The sequence below is a fragment of the Coptis chinensis genome, chromosome 8, assembly GCF_015680905.1.
Source record: "Coptis chinensis isolate HL-2020 chromosome 8, ASM1568090v1, whole genome shotgun sequence".
Classification (NCBI taxonomy): domain Eukaryota; kingdom Viridiplantae; phylum Streptophyta; class Magnoliopsida; order Ranunculales; family Ranunculaceae; genus Coptis; species Coptis chinensis.
Genome location: NC_141463.1, coordinates 52585225 through 52596552, shown reverse-complemented (window position 1 = coordinate 52596552; position 11328 = coordinate 52585225). Strand labels below are relative to the sequence as shown.

At 38.0% G+C, this 11328-nt stretch overlaps 1 long non-coding RNA gene across 1 annotated transcript; it reads left to right on the top strand.

Annotated features, from left to right (window-relative positions):
* The first annotated feature begins 9603 nt into the window (after nt 1-9603).
* LOC147481894 (uncharacterized) lies at nt 9604-10739 on the top strand. Its single transcript, XR_015206389.1, has 4 exons — nt 9604-9730; nt 9810-10291; nt 10384-10578; nt 10666-10739. It is a non-coding gene; the product is annotated as an uncharacterized LOC147481894 (long non-coding RNA).
* The last annotated feature ends 589 nt before the right edge of the window (nt 10740-11328 follow it).

Genomic DNA, 11328 nt, shown 5'->3' with positions numbered 1-11328 from the left:
TATACATGTCCTTGAAGAAAGAGAAGCCTACGAACATGACAGAGTTGTAGGCTCGGATCAATAAGTATGCGAAACTGGAAGAAGACCAATTGGATAGGGAATCTTCTCATAAAAGAGTGATAACCAATGTCACCTCCGCTCCTGTTGGTAGGAGCTCTACTAGTCATTATAATGATAGGAACTCTGAGGAACCATAGTTAGAGCACAAGTTAGTTGATAGGAATTCCTATCAAGATAAGTCCAAGAGACAGAAGACTGGTGACACGTTCGGACGTAATAGATTACCCCTACAGGATAGGTACTTTACCACTTTAACTTATCCTTATGAAAACATCTTTGAAGTTAACCTGGAACAAGATGTTCATGAAAGATCCTCCAGCGGTGAATCTCGATGCAAACATGTACTATTTCCAAGTAATGTTACACTACTCTTATCTTCTAAGTGACAAAATTTTCACAAATTTGGATCTGCTTCCACTATACTTGGGGCATGATATATGCCAATCAATTCTCAATAAAAGTTATATTTCTCATTTTAGAGCATTATTTCTTTTATAATTTTTTGCTGGGATACTTTTTGGATGTTGGGTGAGAGATCCCATATGTTGGCCAAAGTTATATCAGAACTTTTAGAAACCTTGGCCAAAGTTATATCAGAACTTTTAGAAACCTTTCTCGGGATGATGAGTGAAAGATCTCATGTGTTGTTCCTTGTGTGATGGAGAAAGTTTAACTTAGCTTGAATTTTGTCCTCCTAAGAGCAATTCTAATGTCTTATGCTTATAAGTGTCAGTTTATGCATTAGATACCATATTATTTAAGGACTTTACAGGAATTAATACAGGGGCACACCCTACGTTCATACAAAGTTTTATTTCTTAACAAAAATAAAGGTATTTACAGGAATTGACATAGGGGCAAACCCTATTTTCTTACAAAACCTTGTTTTTCTAAGATTCGGAATACAAATTTGTATAAAATATAATTCGATACTTTTGTCATTTTTCCTCAATGGTCGAAGGTGCAACCGTCGTCTGAGAGAAAAGTGGGGCATCTGTGTATACATATTTATGCAAATAAGGAGAAAAGAACACCACTTCCTAGCTAGTCTAGAACTTCATGTTCGGAACTTGTCCAAGTTCAAAACTCCACATCCTAGCTAGTTAGGAACTCCATGTTCGAAACTCTACTTCTTAGCTAGTCTGGAACTCCACGTTCGGAACTCCACTTCCTAGCTAGTCAGGAACTCCACATTCAGAACTTGTCCAAGTTCGGAACTCCACTTCCTAGCTAGTTAGGAACTCCACGTTCGGAACTCCACTTCCTAGCTAGTCAGGAACTCCACGTTCGGAACTTGTCCAAGTTCCGAATTTCATTTCCTAGCTAGTCAGGAACTCCAAATTCGGAACTTGTCCAAGTTTGGAACTCCACTTCCTAGCTAGTCTGGAACTCCACGTTCAGAATTTCAACTTCCTAGCTAATAAGGAACACATGAAGTCCAAGTTCGGTACTGCTCTCTCGAGTAACAAACCCGAAACTATTTTGTGGAAGGAAGAATCCGAAACTACATTGTCAATTACAATACCCGGTCTATCCAAATTGCTTTGTAACTTGATATATCCGGAACTACCTCGATAATTGAAAAAGTCAAAACGGATTGGCGAGGTCATCGAGAATTTGGTAGTGTGCAGTCAATTGTCAAAATCGGAACTGACCATTCAAGTTCTTAAAGAGGATGACGTGGCTATTGTCACTCAATGCTTCAATTCCCTCTATTACAAACTTGAAAAAGGACGATCTAATGCAAGGAGAAAAGCGTTGATTAGTAAACATGCAAGATGTGTTGAGTGACGACCAAAGGCTTCAATAACCCATTAATGGTGGTTTCCAAAAGAAAGAGAAATTGAATCTTTATACAAATTAAATAAGTTATTGGAGCCAAAGTTCGAGTTCAATGTTTTGTCTTCGACGGAATTAATTGACAGTGCGGAAACAAGTTACTTTCGAAAACAACAAGCAAGCACCTGGAAGTAAAGAAGTGCGGGAACAGTAACAAAATTGATACTTCCAGCAAGCAAGAGAATAAGTGCAGGTGCTTAACTTTTAAGGAATTGACAAAGTAAAGTTCACTTTTTTAGAAGAAGCTTCCACAATTTGTTATAAGGAGCTGATTCAAGCAAATAACAGTAAAAGGAAGCTATACTAGCAGGAGGAGAAAAAGGTTTAAGCAAGTGAATATGAATAAGTAAAGGGACTTCCCTTCTTTATTTTCTATTCCTGACCAAGTATAAATCAGTTCCAGATGAGTAACCCAAGTCTGGGTCAAGGTGCATTAGTCAATAGTCCGGGTCATGTGACCAATAGTTCAAGAAGGTAATCAGTAAGGCATTTGCTGTTGATTTACCTAAGTCCAGCTCATAGTAGACTTGGTGAGGCGTGGTTGATCTGACCAGGTCCGGATCATCACAAGGCATGGCAGGTCTGGGTTTCATAGTTCTTAATGTCCAAGTCCGGAGACTTGGGATGTCCGGACTTTACTAATTTTAATTCTTTGCTCTCTCTTAATATACAAGGTTCGAGTTATGGTTGTGGCGTCTAGATAACACAATTCCTTGAGTTGATATAATGCGAGATTTTGGGCATAAATTTCAAGTAGCAGATAGAGGTATATTGCTCACTGCTTTTTTATATGATTGCGCTACATGACGAGCGCCTACCTTTTTACCCTTTTTCCTTAAGGGTTTGAATTACAACCCATGAAGAAAAAATAAGGGCATTTGTGTGTACATATTTTAGTAAATAAACATATGACACGTGACAACATCTTCTTAATGCTCGGGTATGGTCTTAGTGTATGTAGGAAGTACCAAACCACACTTTAAGTCTAAGGCCTGACTAACTCACCTCCTAGGTTTGAGAGTGAAATAAGAAGAGGAGGTTCGGAATTGGTTGGAGTAGGCTCGGAGAACTGAAGGTTCAGAACTGGTTGGCTGAAATAGTAGGCTCGGAGAACCAATTCCTGACTATGAACTCCAAATCCGGAACTCAACTACTAGGTTTGGAGCAGGTTTGTGGGCTTTGGAATTAGTTGGAGTAGTAGGTTCGTATAACCAACTCCTAACTGTGAACTCCAAATCCGGAGCTCAACTACTTGGCTCGGAGCTCTAACTACTACTCCAAACCTAAACATGTTTTTTCTGTTATTTAAGTCAATAAAGGAGACCTATTTGACTTGGGAAACATGGGGATTCTAGAAGAGTCAAGATGAAACTTAACAAGAGATGGTCTCTTGGTTAAACACTACTTGGGAAACCTCATCTATTCATCAAGATGATACTTAACAAGAGACGGTCTCCTAGTTAAACACTAATTGGGAAACCTCGTCTATTCTTATAAATAGAATAGTTGAACTACACTTTGAGTTTGATTCCTATTGACAAGATACGTATGCAGCCATTAAAGAACGTGGTTCAACTCATCATCTTCTATATCTCTTCTTCTTATTGATCTAATACTTCTCATTGTTCTTTGATCATCAACAAAATATTTGTGTTTCTAGATTAGGAAAAATCATCACACAACCGCTTTCCTCTTGGGTTGAGGTTTAAGTGGTACCTCTAAAAGAGTAGGATCACTACCAAAAAAACAACTTTACCCGACAGACTTCAGAAAGATTACCCGACGGTTTATAACCATAGGAAGTTTCCAACGCCTTTTATCCGTCGGGTATTAGTTGGCCATCCGTCCCCTGATGTATTACAATTGTTTTGTTCTGTCCGACGGTTGCCCGACAGTTTTTAGCTATTGGCTAGTTCGACTGCCTTTAACCATTGTTTGTTTCCAACGGACACCAAAATATGGCCGTACTTCTTAACCGTCGGCATATCTATTCAAAAGGCGGCAAAGATTTCACTTCCCACGCTCTAAAATTTCATCAAAAATTAAACCCCTAAAATTAAAATAATAAAACCGACTCTAACACTGCCGAGTTTTCAGCTTTTTCTTCCTTCTCCAATAGCTGCTGAGTACGTCAGACTATTACCTCTTGAATTTCATTGCACCGACGCCTTTGAATTTCATTGAACCCACCAGTGTTCTAAAAAACGGGCTAGGCGGCTGATTAATCGGTGGCTAGGTGCTAGGCGGTCCTCCACTGTACTGTATAGCATCCTAATCGGTGCATAAAACGGTCGACCGATTAATCGGTATAAAACGGTGGATATTCGGTCTAGGCGAAATTTGGACCGTTTTTTAGTCTAAACTTTAGTTCGCCCAATTCAATTATTAAGCCCAAATATTAGCCCAATTGAAATATTAAGCCCAATAGGGCATCAAACTATCGAACTTCGCACCAAATTGAATAAAAAACACAGAGAACTCCAAACTCTCGCACGGAAAAACTCCCACCAAAAAAAAAATCGCTGTAAGATTCCCATTGGTAAGTAAACTTCTTCTTCTTCTTTTTTTTTTTTTTTCAAACTCGCTTGACTCCAAACTTTGTATCACTCTATGTTTGATTGTTTGATTGAGTTCTTAAGAAATTAATCCTCTACTCGCTAACCTTGACTGGAATCACCCTTTATTTACTTCTAAAACTCTTTGTTATCAATAATACATTAGGTCATTAATACTACATGAACGCCTTAACTACATTAATACTACACATTACTCCTCTAAACCTCCTATAAACGCTTTAACCGGCGACTTGCGATTCCATCTGCAACTATCATCTTCACAGCTTCTACCCTGGAATTTGCTACAAAACACACTAAGTAAAGAACTAAAAATTCAAAACTTAGAAAAGAATTACAACACTACAACAGTAATAGTGTAATACTGATAATATATATATATTTTGGGTAATAAAAAAATACATGTATATACACATTTATAATATTACATATATATATTTTAGTGTCGGTAAAAGTTTAGTATTATATAGATATGCACTGGCTATCTTATTTTTTTGGTCTCTTATACGAATTATGAAAGCTCCATTTTATATATAACCAACTGTAAGAATGCATTTTTATTTTTCCCCATATTCTATTTTTCAGTTCCCCATATTCCACATTTTTATACGACATTGTTTGATGAAACACGATAGTTAAGCGGGCTTTATACTAGTGGTAATGCATTTTGTGGAATTAGAAATGTCGTGTTTATATAGCTTTACAATTGTAGTAGACTAGTATTATATACCTTCAATGCCGAAAAAATATTCGAACAAAAGAGGTGTATGGAGACTAGTATCATATGTAGCATACTAGTATCATACCTTCAAATCAAAGGCTACTGACTTTGATTTGGTTTAAAGCAACTCATTTTATTATTATTTGAGTAATGCTTTAATCAAATGTGTTAGTCAAATGAGGATGATGTATCAAAATAAAATTGCCACATTGTGTTTGGTTCGTAAAAAAAAATTCTAAGGTAGTTTGAGAGCAATCTAGTTAACTAAGTTCAACTATTATACCTTTTTACTCTTTGAAAACTTAACTGATTTTTCAAATAGAAATGTCTTGCTAGCATTGTAGGATTGATGTCTTTCTTATTACAACACCAATATGTTTGTGTATGTATTGCTGATTATATAAGATGCATGAATATATGTGTTCGACTCTAGTTTCATCTAACTTTGGTAATGAATATTAGGTTAGTGTATGCGTAGAGTTAGCTTGAAGTCAGTGTATGCTTAGAGTTAGCATTGTAACTCCTTGGCCTAGTTAGTGTATGCCTCTACATAACTATTTAGCTATTTTTCTAGTTCTCGAGTTTCATTTATTCTTTCTTATCTCTTAGAAGTACATCATGGAGTCAACATGCTTGATAGATAAGAGTTGGATTGATCTAGACGATTTCCGGCATCCCCGTTTTATAAGAGGTGTTACAGAGTTTGTAACCTTTGCCTCAGAACACCACGTTAACAAGAATGTCATACCATGTTCTTGTCGAAAGTGTCGAAACCAAGGCGCAGCAATGAGTCACGATAATGTTGCCCTACATTGTTTTAGCTATGGGTTTGACAAGACATATAAAATGTGGTTCTTGCATGGTGAGAAAGAAGTGGAAGAACAACACAATGAAAGAGGGCCGGGATTTCAAGAGAACGTGCATGTGGTTGACATGAATGCTGCTTTCCACACCATTGCTCAAGAGTTTAGTCTTGACAACTTGGACACTTTTCTTGGAGATGATCCGGGAGGTTGTATGAGGGGGAGAAGTTGTAGGCGGTGTTGCTTTTAACGCTAACTTGCGTGAAGCAATGACGCATTATATCCGGATGTGACTTGGTGTTCTTAGATTTGTCGTGAAACTCCTTAACCTGAAGTACACAAATGGGTGGAGTGATAAGAGTTTTACCGTATTGCTTCAACTACTCCGCGATGTTGTTGCCTGCTGGTAACAAGATACCGAGAGAATAACTCACAGGCGGATAAGATGATTAAAGATTTGAAACTGAAATGCAAGAAGATTGATGCATGTAGAAATGATCGCATCTTGTATTGGGAAAAGAATGAATTTAAGGTTAACTGTCCTACTTGTGGAGTTTCTAGATACAAAACTCCAACCATTGAGGATTTGAGGAAGCGAACTAGGGTGCCTGCTAAGGTCTTGCGATACTTTCCACTTACGGAAAGGTTGAAGCGATTGTATAGTGTGCCTTGGGTGGCAAAGGAGATCGCGGTGGCATTCTTTGGAGAATCAAAGCCCGCACGATGAGGCATCCTGTTGACTTCGGCGGTGTGGAAGCAAGTCAATTTAAAATATCCGGACTTCTCTGTAGAGCCACGGAATGTTAAGCTTGGGACTAGCCAGCGATGGTTTTACTCCTTATGGAAACTTTGGAGCATAAAACACGTTCATGGCCTGTTATGCTTGTGAACTATAACCTCCCGCCTTGGCTATGCATGAAGTCTCAATTCACTATGCTTTCAACTCTCATTGAGGGTCCAAAGCAACCAGGTAATGATATTGATGTTTATTTGCAGCCGTTGGTTAAAGAACTCCAAGAATTGTGGCGTGATGGGGTGATGGTTAAAGATGCATTTAAAGGTGAAGAGTTCCATATGCGTGCCATTTTATTGTGGACAATCCATGATTTTCCAGCTTATGGGAATATCTCTGGCTGTAGAACTAAGGGAAAATTTGCTTGCCCTCCTTGTGGTCCGAAAACTGCTTCTATAAGACTTCACCATGGAAGTAAGCATGTGTATATGAGAAGTAGACGGTGGCTTCCATTGAGATCCGAGGCTAGAAATGATACAAGAGAAAGCACCTATGATAAGACAAAGGAAGAAGGTGAGCAACCAATAAGGTTATTTGGAGTTGAAGTTAAAGAGAATGACTAAGAGTTTGAAAAATCATCAATTTGGGAAGCTTCGGCAAGAATAAGGAAGGGAATAAAGGAAATTTGTGGTTTTCAAAGCGATCTATCTTCTTTAAGCTCAAGTATTGGAAACACATTCTCGTCCGTCATAACCTTGATGTCATGCATATTGAAAAAAAAATGTATGTGAAATTCTTCTTGCTTTGATGTTGAATCTGAAAAGGAAAACTAAAGATGATGTCAATGCACATAAAGATTTAAAAGCATGAAGAGAAAGAAGAAATATTGGGTGACTAAGCTTGGCGGGAAACAAGTTATGCCTCAAGGTATCTTTTGGCCGAAAAGAGGAGAAGAAGTTGTTCATCCAAACCTTGCTAATCTTAGTGTACTGTTGGGTTTAGTGGTAACCTGGTCTAATATTGTCAAAGGAGATTCAATGGATTTGAGACAAATGAAGTCACATGACTATCATATTCTAATGCAACATTTGTTGCGGTATTAATACAACATGCTTATAGAGATGGCAACAGAAAAGAAGCTCGAACAATTATTACTACCATTTGTACTTTCTTTAGTGCTTTGTGTTCAAGAAAGTAGAGATTGAAACACTTGATGTCTTTGGAAAGGGGTATGGTCAAGGCATTGTCTTGTATTTGGAGAGAATCTGCCCACCATCATTGTTTGTTACTATGATGCATCTTCCTATTCACTTAGCTCATGAGGCTCGCCTTTGTGGGCCTGTTTTTCTTTAGGTGGATGTATTGTTTTGAAAGGTGCGTAGCTTGATTTTTTGTTACTTATTTTATTTATTTATTTTCTCATTTTCTCATTTTAAGATTCTATTGCTTCTAAAATACTTTTTAAGGTACATGAAATATTTCAAGGATTATGTTACCAACAAAGCCACCGGAAGGGTGTATTGCAGAGCGTTACTTGAAGGAGGAGACACTAATGTATTGTCTTTGGATATAAAGGAGGAGGTGGTCTTTTAGATAAACTTGATAGGATGGCTGAAAATGAACCCGATGTTTTACCATTTTTTTTGGATAGTGTAGGCGACAACCACACTGCCAATGAGGGTGGGCCACTTGGCCCAAGTGCAAAGTATTTATTGGAAGGTGTGGAGTATGAACAAGCACGCCAATGGGTACTAAGAAGTCATCCTAGTTATGACAGATGGCTGCGTAAGTATATCACGTTGTATTAAAGTTTTTAGAAATTTAACACAATCTAAATTATATACATAATCCTAACTGACTTTATTACTTCAAAAATCATTTAGGAAGTACACTAGCTTCATTGAGGACAATAGAACAAGTGCAAGGAGGAGGATTTGGGCACACTAGGGTTGCATTGTGTTCGATGATTTCATCACATGGTTGACAAAACAGCGAGGAGTTCCTCGAATCCAGCGATGATCACTTCAAGGATTTAGTTAGGGGACTACTGCGCTTTGCTACAAAGTACCATAAGTATTGTGTTAATGGGTTTCTCTTCATCACCAAAGACTATCAGAAAAATAAAAGGAACCAAAACAGCGGTGTTACCACAAGTTGCCCTACAACTTTCCGTTCTAGTTCTAAGGATAAAAATCCAATTGATGAAGATGCAGATTACTATGGCGTTCTAACAAACATTGTTCAACTAAATTATCGTGAAGACTATAAGATTGTTTTGTTCAAGTGTGATTGGGCTAAGTGCACACAATTTGGTGTGAAAGTGGATGAGGAAGCAAAGTTGAGGTTGGTCAACTTATCCAATCAACTCAGTTCGGACCATATATGTGATGAACCATTTATTCTTGCAGAGAAGGCTACTCAGGTTTTCTATTCCCAAGATCCCAAGAATCTTGAATGGCATGTAGTGCTGGAGGTTCCAAGAAAAGTGTATTTTGATGAAGGTGGACCGTGTCTCTCAGAGGAAAGAGTGGTGAATGATTCAGATATAGGGCCTAACAACCTCGACATTTCTATGGTGGATGAACCGATATTCAAAGCGACCCAGGGCGACATGTTTGAAGTTGTTGAGAGTAGCAGAAAAAGAAAGAGATCTAGAACATAGTCCATTTATATTTTGTGTTGACTTAGTGGTGTGAGTTTTGTGGTATTAAAATTTTGGTAGTTCTTTGATTAAGTGAAACTTTTTGTTTGAGCAGGGGTATGCCTGTACTTGAATCTTTTTATTTTCCGGCTATATTTTTCATGTGTGCATAATAGGCCTTTTATGGAATGCTTTCTCTTGCTAGTTAAATAGAAATTTAAATAAAAAATTAACTGATCTTGATCTCTGCACCATGGACATGCATACTTGTTGTATTGTATTACAGCTCTTTGCACATGGACGAGAGACAAACACATAGCAGCTCACATTTACTAAGTGACAGCCTTGGTGATGACTTAGGTAATGGAGATGACTTTTAGTTTTCACTTTTCCATACCATTGTTTTGATCTTACTAACAAATTTGGTTGATATATGCAGGTGAGACACACATTTCTGGTGCATCAACTTCCTCTTCTAAGGAAACAAGAGGTCCTTCGATAGGTGTTTCGGAGGAGCTGCCCGAAGGCTATGAGAAGGTAATCATTAAGCTTAATGAGTGGGGTCAACCAGATGAGCCCAAAGAAGAAGTTGACCATTTCATCACCAAGCTTGGTCACATTGCTCGCCGTGACATCCCAATTCGCTATGATAGCTGGAAACCAGTTCGTTCGCATGAGAGCATCATACCCAAAGCAATTAAAACTTTAGGAAGAATGTATGTGTTTGAAAACATCGATACTATTGACACGGATTGGACAATAAGCAAATTCCAGAAAGCGTGGAAGGAGTACAAGCATGAGTTGTTCAAAAAATACGTCAAAGATCAACCTCATTCCTTTGTGAGGGAACATCCCAAACAAGGAATTCCTCTGCAAGATTGGTGACAATTTGTGGATAATTGCAATTCCGAGAAATTCAAGGTTAATGGGTTTTCTGTTTTATTTCATGGTGATTAAGTATATGTGTTTTGATATAAATTAAAGTGCACTATTACTAACTTTAACATGTGCAGGCTTTTAGTTTGAGGAACACAGAAAATCGTAAGCAACAAAAAAACTCTTCGTGTCTGGGGAGGAAATCTGCAGCTGTAGCTAAAGTTGAAATGGCAAAGGAGAAAGGGGTCCCTGTGTCATCTATCACTAGATTGGACCAATATATGCACAATCATAAAAGAAAGAATGGGGAACACCAAGACCCGGAGCTAGTTGTTAGTGTACTGACTTAATAAGAATTGAGATACTAAATTATTTTTAAGATAGTAATTTGAGATATTTTTGTTTATCCGATTTACTAGGAAAAGCTTAATGACTACACTGCTTTGCACCCGGAGTCACGAGAGACGTCGGTGAATGATGCCCTCACAAAGGTCTCATATTGAATCATAGTTATTGTAATTAATTGTTGTTTGACATGATTTTAAGGGTATTAAATCGATTGTCCATTAAGTCTGACGTTCTTGGGGCCGGATAGTAGGGGCTGTTTTGAGGCTTGGGTGAAGCGGGGTCCGCAAAACATCGGTGAAGAAGATGAAAGTTGTGGCACAACAGAATTTAGCTTTGAAAGAGATGAACACGGACCTTGTGAAGAGGGTAGATGTGCTTCGAGAATCTGATGTTGGAGAATTCAGCTTTGTTGAGAGAATTTATGAGCCAAGGAAGAATGCCTATGGCAGATGTTGAATCGCCACGTTCTAGTCACGCTTCCCGGTAATTATTCGAAGTTATTTTTTGAAAAACATCTCTTATAAGGAAAGACTGATAAACACAATTTAAATTTGTAGGTTGTCAATGAATATATTGGTAAAGAATGTGATTTTGCGTGGTGGTTGGCCACTTAGAGTTAGATGGCGAGAGGTATCGTGCAAGATATTGATCCTAATACCGAGTTTGGTAACAGGAGATTGGAAGAGGGAAACTTCAAAGTTCATGTGAAGCGTGGTTTATGACGGAGGTTTGTA